Below are 10,722 nucleotides of genomic sequence, written 5' to 3'. Positions count from 1 at the left end.
AAACAGAGGGGTTAATTGTCCATTATGTAGTTGCCCCTAAAGTGGAAACGGATGGTGGAATCTGGGGGAGATGATGGGATTGCAGGGAAAATAAAATGGTTGTGTTGGATTAATGCAAGTGGGTGCTTGGAGGTCAGCATGAACTCTGTGGGCAGAAGGGTTGTTTTTGTCATGTATCACTCAATAACTAGGCGGCACAGTGGCGCAGCGGTAGAGTTTCTGCCTAATGCCCCTGTCCCACTTAGGAAACCTGAACGGAAACCTCTGGAGACTTTGCGCCCCACCCAAGGTTTCCGTGTGGTTCCCGGAGGTTGCAGGTGGTTGCCGGAGGTTGCAGGTAGTGGAAGCAGGTAGGGAGACTGACAAAAACCTCCGGGAACTGCACGGAAACCTTGGGTGGGGCACAAAGTCTCCAGAGGTTCAGGTTTCCTAAGTGGGACAGGGGCATTACAGCGCTTGCAGCGCCGGAGACCCAGGTTCGATCCCGACTACGGGTGCTGTCTGTACGGAGTTTGTACATTCTCCCCTTGACCGCGTGGGTTTTCTCCGAGATCTTCGGTTTCCATCCACACTCCAGACATACGAGTATGTGGGTAGAATTGGCTTGGGGTTGTGTAAATTGTCCCTAGTGTGTGTAGAATAGTGTAAATGTACGGGGATCGCTGGTCGGTGCGGACTCGGTGGGCCAAAGGATCTGTTTCCGTGCTGTATCTCTAAACTAAACTAAACTAAACTGACTCTATGCACATTGGCACAGCTGGTAGAGCCACTACCTCACAGTGGCAGAGACCCAGGTTTGACCCTGAACACAGCTGCTGTCTGTGTGGAGTTTGCACGTTCTCCCTTTGCCTACCTACCACATCCCAAAGACATGCAAGTTTGTAGGTTAACTGGTCTTTGTAAATTGCACCTGGTGTGTAGTGGATGCGAATGTGGGAATTACATAGAACTAATGTTAACGGGTGGCAATTAATTCTAAAAGGGTTGACGGTGGATATGCAATGGAAGACATTTAAAGACTGCATGGATGAACTACAAAAATTGTTCATCCCAGTTTGGCAAAAGAATAAATCAGGGAAGGTAGTACATCCGTGGATAACAAGGGAAATCAGGGATAGTATCAAAGCGAAGGATGATGCGTACAAATTAGCCAGAAAAAGAAGCATACCGGAGGACTGGGAGAAATTCAGAGACCAGCAGAGGAGGACAAAGGGCTTAATTAGGAAAGGAAAAATAGATTATGAAAGAAAACTGGCAGGGAACATAAAAACTGACTGCAAAAGTTTTTATAGATATGTGAAAAGAAAGAGATTAGTTAAAACAAATGTAGGTCCCTTGCAGTCAGAAACAGGTGAGTTGATCATGGGGAACAAGGATATGGCGGACCAATTGAATAACTACTTTGGTTCCGTCTTCACTAAGGAAGACATAAATAATCTGCCGGAAATAGCAGGGGACCACGGGTCAAAGGAGTTGGAGGAATTGAGTGAAATCCAGGTTAGCCGGGAAGTGGTGTTGGGTAAATTGAATGGATTAAAGGCCGATAAATCCCCAGGGCCAGATAGGCTGCATCCCAGAGTACTTAAGGAAGTAGCTCCAGAAATAGTGGATGCATTAGTAATAATCTTTCAAAACTCTTTACATTCTGGAGTAGTTCCTGAGGATTGGCGGGTAGCAAACGTAACCCCACTTTTTAAGAAGGGAGGGAGAGAGAAAACGGGGAATTACAGACCATATCCGCTGCTCTAGATGTCAGCTGATTTACATCGGACCAAGCAGTCGTTCCAGGTGCGACAAAGGTTCACCTGTATCTCCTCCAACCTCATCTACTGCATCCGCTGCTCTAGATGTCAGCTGATTTATATCGGGGAGACCAAGCGTAGGTTGGGCGATAGTTTCGCCGAACACCTCCGCTCAGTCCGCAATAACCTACCTGAACTCCCGGTGGCTCAGCACTTCAACTCCCCCTCCCATTCCCAATCCGACCTCTCTGTCCTGGGTCTCCTCCATTGCCAGAGTGAGCAACAGCGGAAATTGGAGGAACAGCACCTCATATTCCGTCTGGGGACCTTGCGTCCGTATGGCATTAACATTGAATTCTCCCAATTTTGCTAGCCCTTGCTGTCTCCTCCCATTCCTTAACCCTCTAGCTGTCTCCTCCCACCCTCCCATCCGCCCGCCCTCGGGCTCCTCCTCCTCCTCCCCTTTTCCTTCTTTCTCCCACCCCCCATCAGTCTGAAGAAGGGTTTCGGCCCGAAACGTCGCCTATTTCCTTCGCTCCATAGATGCTGCTGCACCCGCTGAGTTTCCCCAGCAATTTTGTGTACCTTCGATATTCCAGCATCTGCAGTTCCCTTTTGAACGAATTACAGACCAGTTAGTCTAACATCGGTAGTGGGGAAACTGCTAGAGTCAGTTATTAAAGATGGGATAGCAGCACATTTGGAAAGTGGTGAAATCATTGGACAAAGTCAGCATGGATTTACAAAAGGTAAATCATGTCTGACGAATCTTATAGAATTTTTCGAGGATGTAACTAGTAGCGTGGATAGGGGAGAACCAGTGGATGTGGTGTATCTGGACTTCCAGAAGGCTTTCGACAAGGTCGCACATAAGAGATTAGTATACAAACTTAAAGCACACGGCATTGGGGGTTCAGTATTGATGTGGATAGAGAACTGGCTGGTAAACAGGAAGCAAAGAGTAGGAGTAAACGGGTCCTTTTCACAATGGCAGGCAGTGACTAGTGGGGTACCGCAAGGCTCAGTGCTGGGACCCCAGCTATTTACAATATATATTAATGATCTGGATGAGGGAATTGAAGGCAATATCTCCAAGTTTGCGGATGACACTAAGCTGGGGGGCAGTGTTAGCTGTGAGGAGGATGCTAGGAGACTTCAAGGTGACTTGGATAGGCTGGGTGAGTGGGCAAATGTTTGGCAGATGCAGTATAATGTGGATAAATGTGAGGTTATCCATTTTGGTGGCAAAAACAGGAAAGCAGACTATTATCTAAATGGTGGCCCACTAGGAAAAGGGGAGATGCAGCGAGACCTGGGTGTCATGGAACACCAGTCAATGAAAGTAGGCATGCAGGTGCAGCAGGCAGTGAAGAAAGCGAATGGTATGTTAGCTTTCATCGCAAAAGGATTTGAGTATAGGAGCAGGGAGGTTCTACTGCAGTTGTACAGGGTCTTGGTGAGACCACACCTGGAGTATTGCGTACAGTTTTGGTCTCCAAATCTGAGGAAGGACATTATTGCCATAGAGGGAGTGCAGAGAAGGTTCACCAGACTGATTCCTGGGATGTCAGGACTGTCTTATGAAGAAAGACTGGATAGACTTGGTTTATACTCTCTAGAATTTAGGAGATTGAGAGGGGATCTTATAGAAACTTATAAAATTCTTAAGGGGTTGGACAGGCTAGATGCAGGAAGATTGCTCCCGATGTTGGGGAAGTCCAGGACAAGGGGTCACAGCTTAAGGATAAGGGGGAAATCCTTTAAAACCGAGATGAGAATAACTTTTTTCACACAGAGAGTGGTGAATCTCTGGAACTCTCTGCCACAGAGGGTAGTCGAGGCCAGTTCATTGGCTATATTTAAGAGGGAGTTAGATGTGGCCCTTGTGGCTAAGGGGATCAGAGGGTATGGAGAGAAGGCAGGTACAGGATACTGAGTTGGATGATCAGCCATGATCATATTGAATGGCGGTGCAGGCTCGAAGGGCCGAATGGCCTACTCCTGCACCTAATTTCTATGTTTCTATGTTTCTATCAACGGTCAGCGTGGACCCGATGGGTTGAAGGTCCCATTTCCATGTTGTATCTCTAAACTAAATTAAACTCAGACTGACATCCTGACCCGCTGAGTTAATCCAGTGCTTTGTTTTTTACTTAAGATTCCAGCAACTATAGTTTCTCATGTCTCTCTTAAGATATTTTCAGATTGGCCTGAAGAGAGTAAATAGACTTGAGAGCCATGTTGAAGCCAGGATAAATTCAACCTAATGGAATAAATGAAACAGGCGCACCAAGCTGGCAACATAAATGGTGAGCATAGTCATATTCATTCAAATGGAAAGTAGATCATTTCCATTTTTTTTAAATTATCTACTCTGACAGTAATGTGAGGAATGATAAACAGATACTCGTTCTTAAATCTCTACATCATAGGGGCTTTTTACAAATCTTACATGGATCTGTTGTAGGCTAATTGATAGTTTTGATTAGGTTACAATTCAATCTTCAATGAATACTATGACTGATAGTTGAGGGCAAATGTTCTTTATTTGTCAACCATTTCCTGTATTTCTAAATCACTAGACTGGAGAAAGATCAGTGTTGCATATGGTAGATGCTAGACTAAGTGGGACCTATTGGGTCCCAGTTTCACACGAGAGGGCTGGTCCCCCAACGCAATATTCCACCTCTCCACCAATTCTGGTGGTCAGTGGGGGGGGGGGGGGGGGCTTTCTGGAGCGCTAGTATGGGTGTTATGGGCTTAAGGGACTGGTTTGCAGATGGCTAGTATGGACATTGTGGGTCGAATGGATTCTTGGGCTGGCGGCTCGGTCACTCAAGCCTGGTGTGCTGGCAGCTCGCTCACTTACAGCTGGTGGGCTGGCAGTTGACTCACGGTTATTCCTTGAAATTCCATTTCAAGCAGGGTGCAAGGCCACCAAATTTAAGTGCAGTTTCATACCACTTCAAGCAGGGTGCAAGGCCACCAAATTTAAGTGCAGTTTTCTACCACTTCAAGCAAGGTGCAAGGCCACCAAATTCAAGTGCAGTTACATACGATTTCAAGCAGGGTGCAAGGCCACCAAATTCAAGTGCAGTTTCATACCACTTCAAGCAGGGTGCAAGGCCACCAAATTCAAGTGCAGTTTCTTACCATTTCAAGCATGGTACAAGGCCACCAAATTCAAATGCAGTTTCATACCATTGCATGCAGGGTGCAAGGCCACCAAAGACAGAGAGTCGTGACCTCGCCCTCCCCCATCTTGCAGAGACTGAGCCACGCCCACACTTCCGGGTTTTATAGTCCCTCCACCCCCCTCCATAAGGCGACAAGCACTTTTCCATTTTCCATAAGGTGACAACCTCTTTTCCATTTTCAAAGCCGGCAACAACCACATTTCCATTTTCAAAGCCGGCAACAACCACTTTTCCATTTTCAAAGCAAGCAACACTTTAGCATTTTCAAAGCAAGCAACACTTTAGCATTTTCAAACCAACAAACACTTTTGCATTTTCAAACCAAAAACAACTTTTGCATTTTCAAACTGCATTTTCAAACTACATTTTCAAACCACATTAAGGGGACTCACAGTTTAGTAGACATGTGTTCAGTGTTATTCACAGCTCAGACTGAGACGTGACCCTCTCGCTCCGCCATCTTGCAGAGATTGACTGAGGCACCCAACACCAAAAGATCCTATAGCAAGCAAGATAGTGTACTCGACGAAAAAGACGCAGTACGGTCATGGGTAGGTTCATGGGTAATCTTCGGCCCCATTTCCGTATTCGGCTTCCGTCTCCGCCATCTTTGTCCGCCATAGCTGAGAAAAGATACTAGTGCGGAGACGGAAGCCGGTTACGGAAACATCCTCGTAAAAATCAAAGATCTTTGGTAAAAATCTTCTCCTCATTTTCTCTCTGCCCCGTTAAAGAGACTCACTGACGGGGGTAAAGAGGGCGGGCATGAGATCCGAAGCTGAGAACAGACAGCCCTTCGGTTTCTTCCCCCATCATGCTCGCTGCCCGGCTCCCAAACTCCGGACCGGTCTGCTCTTTTTGCGGAAAAATAAACAACTAATTTTGAAAAGGCACAGCGGAGACAGAAAGAGGGAAGCGTGGATTGGAAAGGTCTCCCCTTTTACACTGCTGTGTGGGCACAGCCTCTTTGCCCTCAGTGCCCTCTCCACCCTTGCACAGTCCGATCCCAATCCCGGGGCTTTGAATCCAAAACATGAAAAAAGAAAATTAACAGAATTATAATTTATTAACATATTAATCATTAACAAAAAGTAACAGAATTATGAATCATGAATCTAACACTATATCACACACACAAACTGTTCCCCCGCAACGTTGATTACACTGCAAAAGATATACAAAGTCGGGTCAGGTCGGGTCAGGTTTACTTAAATGGCCGACGAAAAGGCTGACGTTTTGCTCCGTTGCAGACGACTCATCAGCCCATTGTTTTTAGCAGGATTGCACTATCTTGCTTGCTATAGGATCTTTGCTCAACACTTCTGGGTTTTATAGTCCCACCCCCTCCCATTGGAAGGGGCGTGGCCTTCATGGCGTGATTGACAGGAGAGAGAATCTCAACATTTTTAAAACATTAATAAGTCTTTTATTTTTTATCGATGGTAAAAAATCCTCTTGTCCTGCCCAACGGGTGGGGGGAGGGGGGAATCTGAGTAGGATGGCCAAAAGTCACAGCCGTAAGTGGTAGCGTTTTTTCTAAAATCAATATGCAGTGCAAACAGGAAGTGGTCAAGATGACACTTTTAGTAATATAGATGACTCCTGATATTTCATCTGATCAACCTGAAGCAGTGTGCTACATGTTTCCACAGATGCAGCCTGACCGGCTGAATATTTGTAATATCACTGCTGGCGTCCTGGTGCCGTCGCAACAACCTAGAGCTCAATGCTCTTAATACAGTGGAATTTATTGTAGACTTTAGGAGAGCTCCCCCTCCCCTCACCCCATTCACCATCAACAACACCAGTCACATCTGTGGAGTCTTTTAAGTTCCTGGGAACTATCATCTCCAAGGACCTTAAGTGGGGGGCTACCATCGACTCCACAGTCAAAAAGGCACAACAGAGGATGTACTTCCTACGGCAGCTGAGGAAACACAATCTGCCACAGGCAATGATGGTCCAATTCTACACGGCCATCGTAGAGTCTGTTCTCACCTTCTCCATCATGGTCTGGTTTGGCTCAGCCACCAAGCACGACACCTGGAGACAGCAGGGAATCGTCCGATCAGCAGAGATTATTGGCTGCAACCTTCCCTCCATTGATGAACTGTACACTGCAAGGGCCAGGAAGCGAGCGGGCAAGATCATCTCTGACCCCTCTCACCCTGGCCACAAACTCTTTGAATCACTTCCCTCTGGAAGGCGACTCCGGATTGTCAAAGCTGCCACAGCCAGACATAAAAACAGTTTTTAATCCACGAGTAGCTGCTCAACTCAACAGCCAAAAATCTGTAGCCTCCCTTTGATCTGGTATTTTGTTGGTTCACATGCTTGATCAATGGTGTTTTATCATTAATGTTTTATTATTATTAATGTTTAGTGTTTTCTGAGTCATTCGTAACTGTCACTGTATGTCATGTTGTTACTTGTGGGCGGAGCACCAAGGCAAATTCCTTGTATGTGAACACTTGGCCAATAAACTTACTTACTTACTTTTCTTGTTTTGATTATAGTCAGTCATAGAGGGTGGAAACAGGCCCATCGGCCCAACCAAGCGGCCCAACCAAGAGGGGTCCTACCTGCCTCATTTGGCCAATATCCCTCTAAACCTATCCTATTGATGTACCTGTCTAAATGTTTGTGAAACATTGCGATAGTACCCGCCTCAACTACCTCCTCCGGCATCTCGTTCCACCACCCATTGTGGAAAAAGGTTACCCCCCATGTTCCTATTAAACCTTTCCACCCTCCCCTTAAACCTATATCCTCCGATTCTTGATTCCCCTATTCTCCTTTATGTTTAATGTTAAATTCTACAATGGTGTGTTTATTTTATTTGGTACTGCAATGGCAACTCAAATTTCACACCAATTGGTGCATGTGACAATAAATGTCATTTGTCCTTTGTCCTCTGGGCAAGAGACTCTGTGCATTTACCCAATCTATTCCTCTCATGATTTTATACACTGCTATAATATCACTCCTCATCCTCCTGCGCTCCATGGAATAGAGACCTAGCCTGTTCAGCCCCTTACTACAGCTAAGGCCCTCGAATCCTGGCAACATCCTTGTAAATCTTCCCTGCACCCTGTCCAGCTTGACATCTTTCCTATAACATGATGCACAAAACTGAACACAATACTTAGCGGTTACAAAATCCTACCATCAGTGGCGCTCCAGATCTGCCCACTGCCTGTACATGCGATTCCAGAGGCTGGGTGGGAGGGTGGGGGAGCTGGATTAAAATGCAGGTTTGTATTGGTTGTCGGAGAGGGATTTGCTCGGACTCCAAACTGATGAAGAAAATTCGTTCTGCGATCCCGTTAACGTTTTTTTAAAAAAAGTTGCTGGTCGATTGCATCGCTGGATTGACGTTAAACACGACTTCCAACGCCTTCCATGCCTTCAACATCACGGATCGCAAGTGCAGGACAAAACAAAAGGCACCTATATGGTTAAAAGGTATGTCGTTTATTTAACATCTTAAGTTGCTTTTTGGTGTGGTTTCATTTTAATCTGGTGATGCGAAATATGTTATTTAGGCCCCGATATCGGCCGTGTCTTGCCTGCCGATATCGGGGCATAAATCATGGCAGCAGCCACATTCCGATCTATCACAATCCAGAAACATCCACTCTCAAGATAATCAAATTCGCTATTTATTTTGCACAATCATGTCATAAGAACATCTAAATCATCTATATTTTGTGATATTGTCTATCCATGATCAATATTTACATACTAAATATCTGGCTGAAAACTTCCACAGTTTTAGTCAGATAGTTAGTATGTAAACATTGATCATGGACCGACAATAACACAAAATATAGATAATTTAGATCTTCTTATGACATGATTGTGCAAAATATAACTATTTTAATTATCTTGAGAGTGGATGTTTCTGGATTTTGAACAAATGTCTGTGTAAAATGACCCTTGCCTGCTGCAGTGTTACAAACCAACAGAGTGAAATTTATGGGAATGAAACATTCAAAATTCCTTCCATTTGGCATAGACATTCATGACAAAGTGAGATTTAAAAATCATGTTATATTGTGAATTCTTGTGTGAATGGGATCAATTTGTTATTTGAATACTGGTTATTTAAAAAAATATTTTTAATGGGATAGATTCGGTAATTGAATTTAGATGAATTTGATGACACTGATGAATATGAATTTTTTGTTGGGCATTTACTATTTGTTTTAACGTTTAACTTGTGTTAGGCATTTTATTAAACAAACTATAAATAATAACTTGTTTCTGCTAATGCTGTTCAGTGGTTTTATTCTTCACATTTTAAACAGATGCCTCCGAAGAAGAAATGCAAAATTGTCAATCCAAATGCCCAGCCTGGCATAGCTAGAGCTCATCTTGAAGTGAATTTCTCTGTCATGCCCGAGTCCAAGAGGGATCTTAAAAATGGACACATCTTGTACTTGTATACCTCGTTTGGAAAAAGACTGTCTGAAACGGAGAGACTCCATGACTTCACCCAGGCTGAAGCAAAAGTAGAACTTCAGATATTAGGCTTACTTGACAAATATCTGACTGAGCCTTGGATGAAGCACTTCTACACTTCAAGCCAGAATCAGATCAACCATGTTGATGGCATTAAAGTGGTTAAAGGGATGTTTGCTGCTCTAAAGGAAGCCACAGAAAATAGAGAACTTGATATTGGCAAGGGAACATTTCTTCGGTGAGGAGGTGCATCTTGATGACACGTTGACAAAACTTCGGGTGCTACCAGTACATCCACAGTTCAGTTCAAAGAAGAGGAGCAGTCTTCAAGCTGTCATCACTGTGTCGGAAAGGCAGTATAGTAAATACTTTGAACGATGTAACTGAGAAACTGAAGGAGGAGACTGCATCAGCAAGATCACACAACATTGATGCGGAGGAGATAATGGGGATGTTTAGCTCATCGAAACAGAAATCTCTCAATGCCACCATGTGTTATTTGTCATGTAGGATGCGGGCCTGCAAGAATAGAACAGTCAACTTCCTTGATAATCTCGAGGAGTAACATAGGGAGGAGGTGCTCTGTGGCAATGAAATTAAGTGGAGTGCAGAGGAACAGACTGAAGAAAAAACAGAAGGAATTGAGAGCAGAAATCATCAAGGGACAGAAAGACAAGGAGCATGCTCGGGACACGAAAGAGAGGAAAAAAGTAGGAAAAAAATTGAAAGAGACTGATTGAGACAGCATTCGCAGAGATCATCCGAATTTGGACTACTCCAAATGTGATGATCTACAGGACATTCTTAATGGGAAAGTAGTGGGCAGAAAAGCATGTCATGCGTGGTTTGAAGAGCAAAAACTTGTAGTTTACAATGCCAAAATTTAAAAGTTGAGGAAAAACAAGGTGTACAGAGTTGCTTATTGGTTGCAATCTGAGGAGTATGATGATGCTACTGATTATGATATGCCAATGTACCAGCTAACAGCTGATCTTCTCCATGAAGACTTGGTCTTTTGCTAGAAATTGTGATTTCTTTACCTGTCTGTTACAGACTTACAGCATAATACAATAATATTAAAGTTCTGATCTTGAGAATACCACATTTTTGAATTTTCAAGGCAGTCTGGGTGTTTATTACTATTTCTGTCACAACAGTCAATTGTGTAATTAGCTACAATTAGGTAACTAGCTAATTATATGCTTTAATTAAAGGTCATCCAAGTAAGATGTTTCATATTTGTTTCAGAATGCTTCATTCTATAATAACTGAAATTGTCATTCAGTCTCTTAATTTTTAAGAAAGTTATGGGCTTTTAT

The sequence above is a fragment of the Amblyraja radiata genome, chromosome 5 (genome assembly GCF_010909765.2).
Source record: "Amblyraja radiata isolate CabotCenter1 chromosome 5, sAmbRad1.1.pri, whole genome shotgun sequence".
Taxonomy (NCBI): Eukaryota; Metazoa; Chordata; class Chondrichthyes; order Rajiformes; family Rajidae; genus Amblyraja; species Amblyraja radiata.
The sequence above is the reverse complement of the archived record's forward strand: the minus strand, read 5'-3'. Positions refer to the sequence as shown.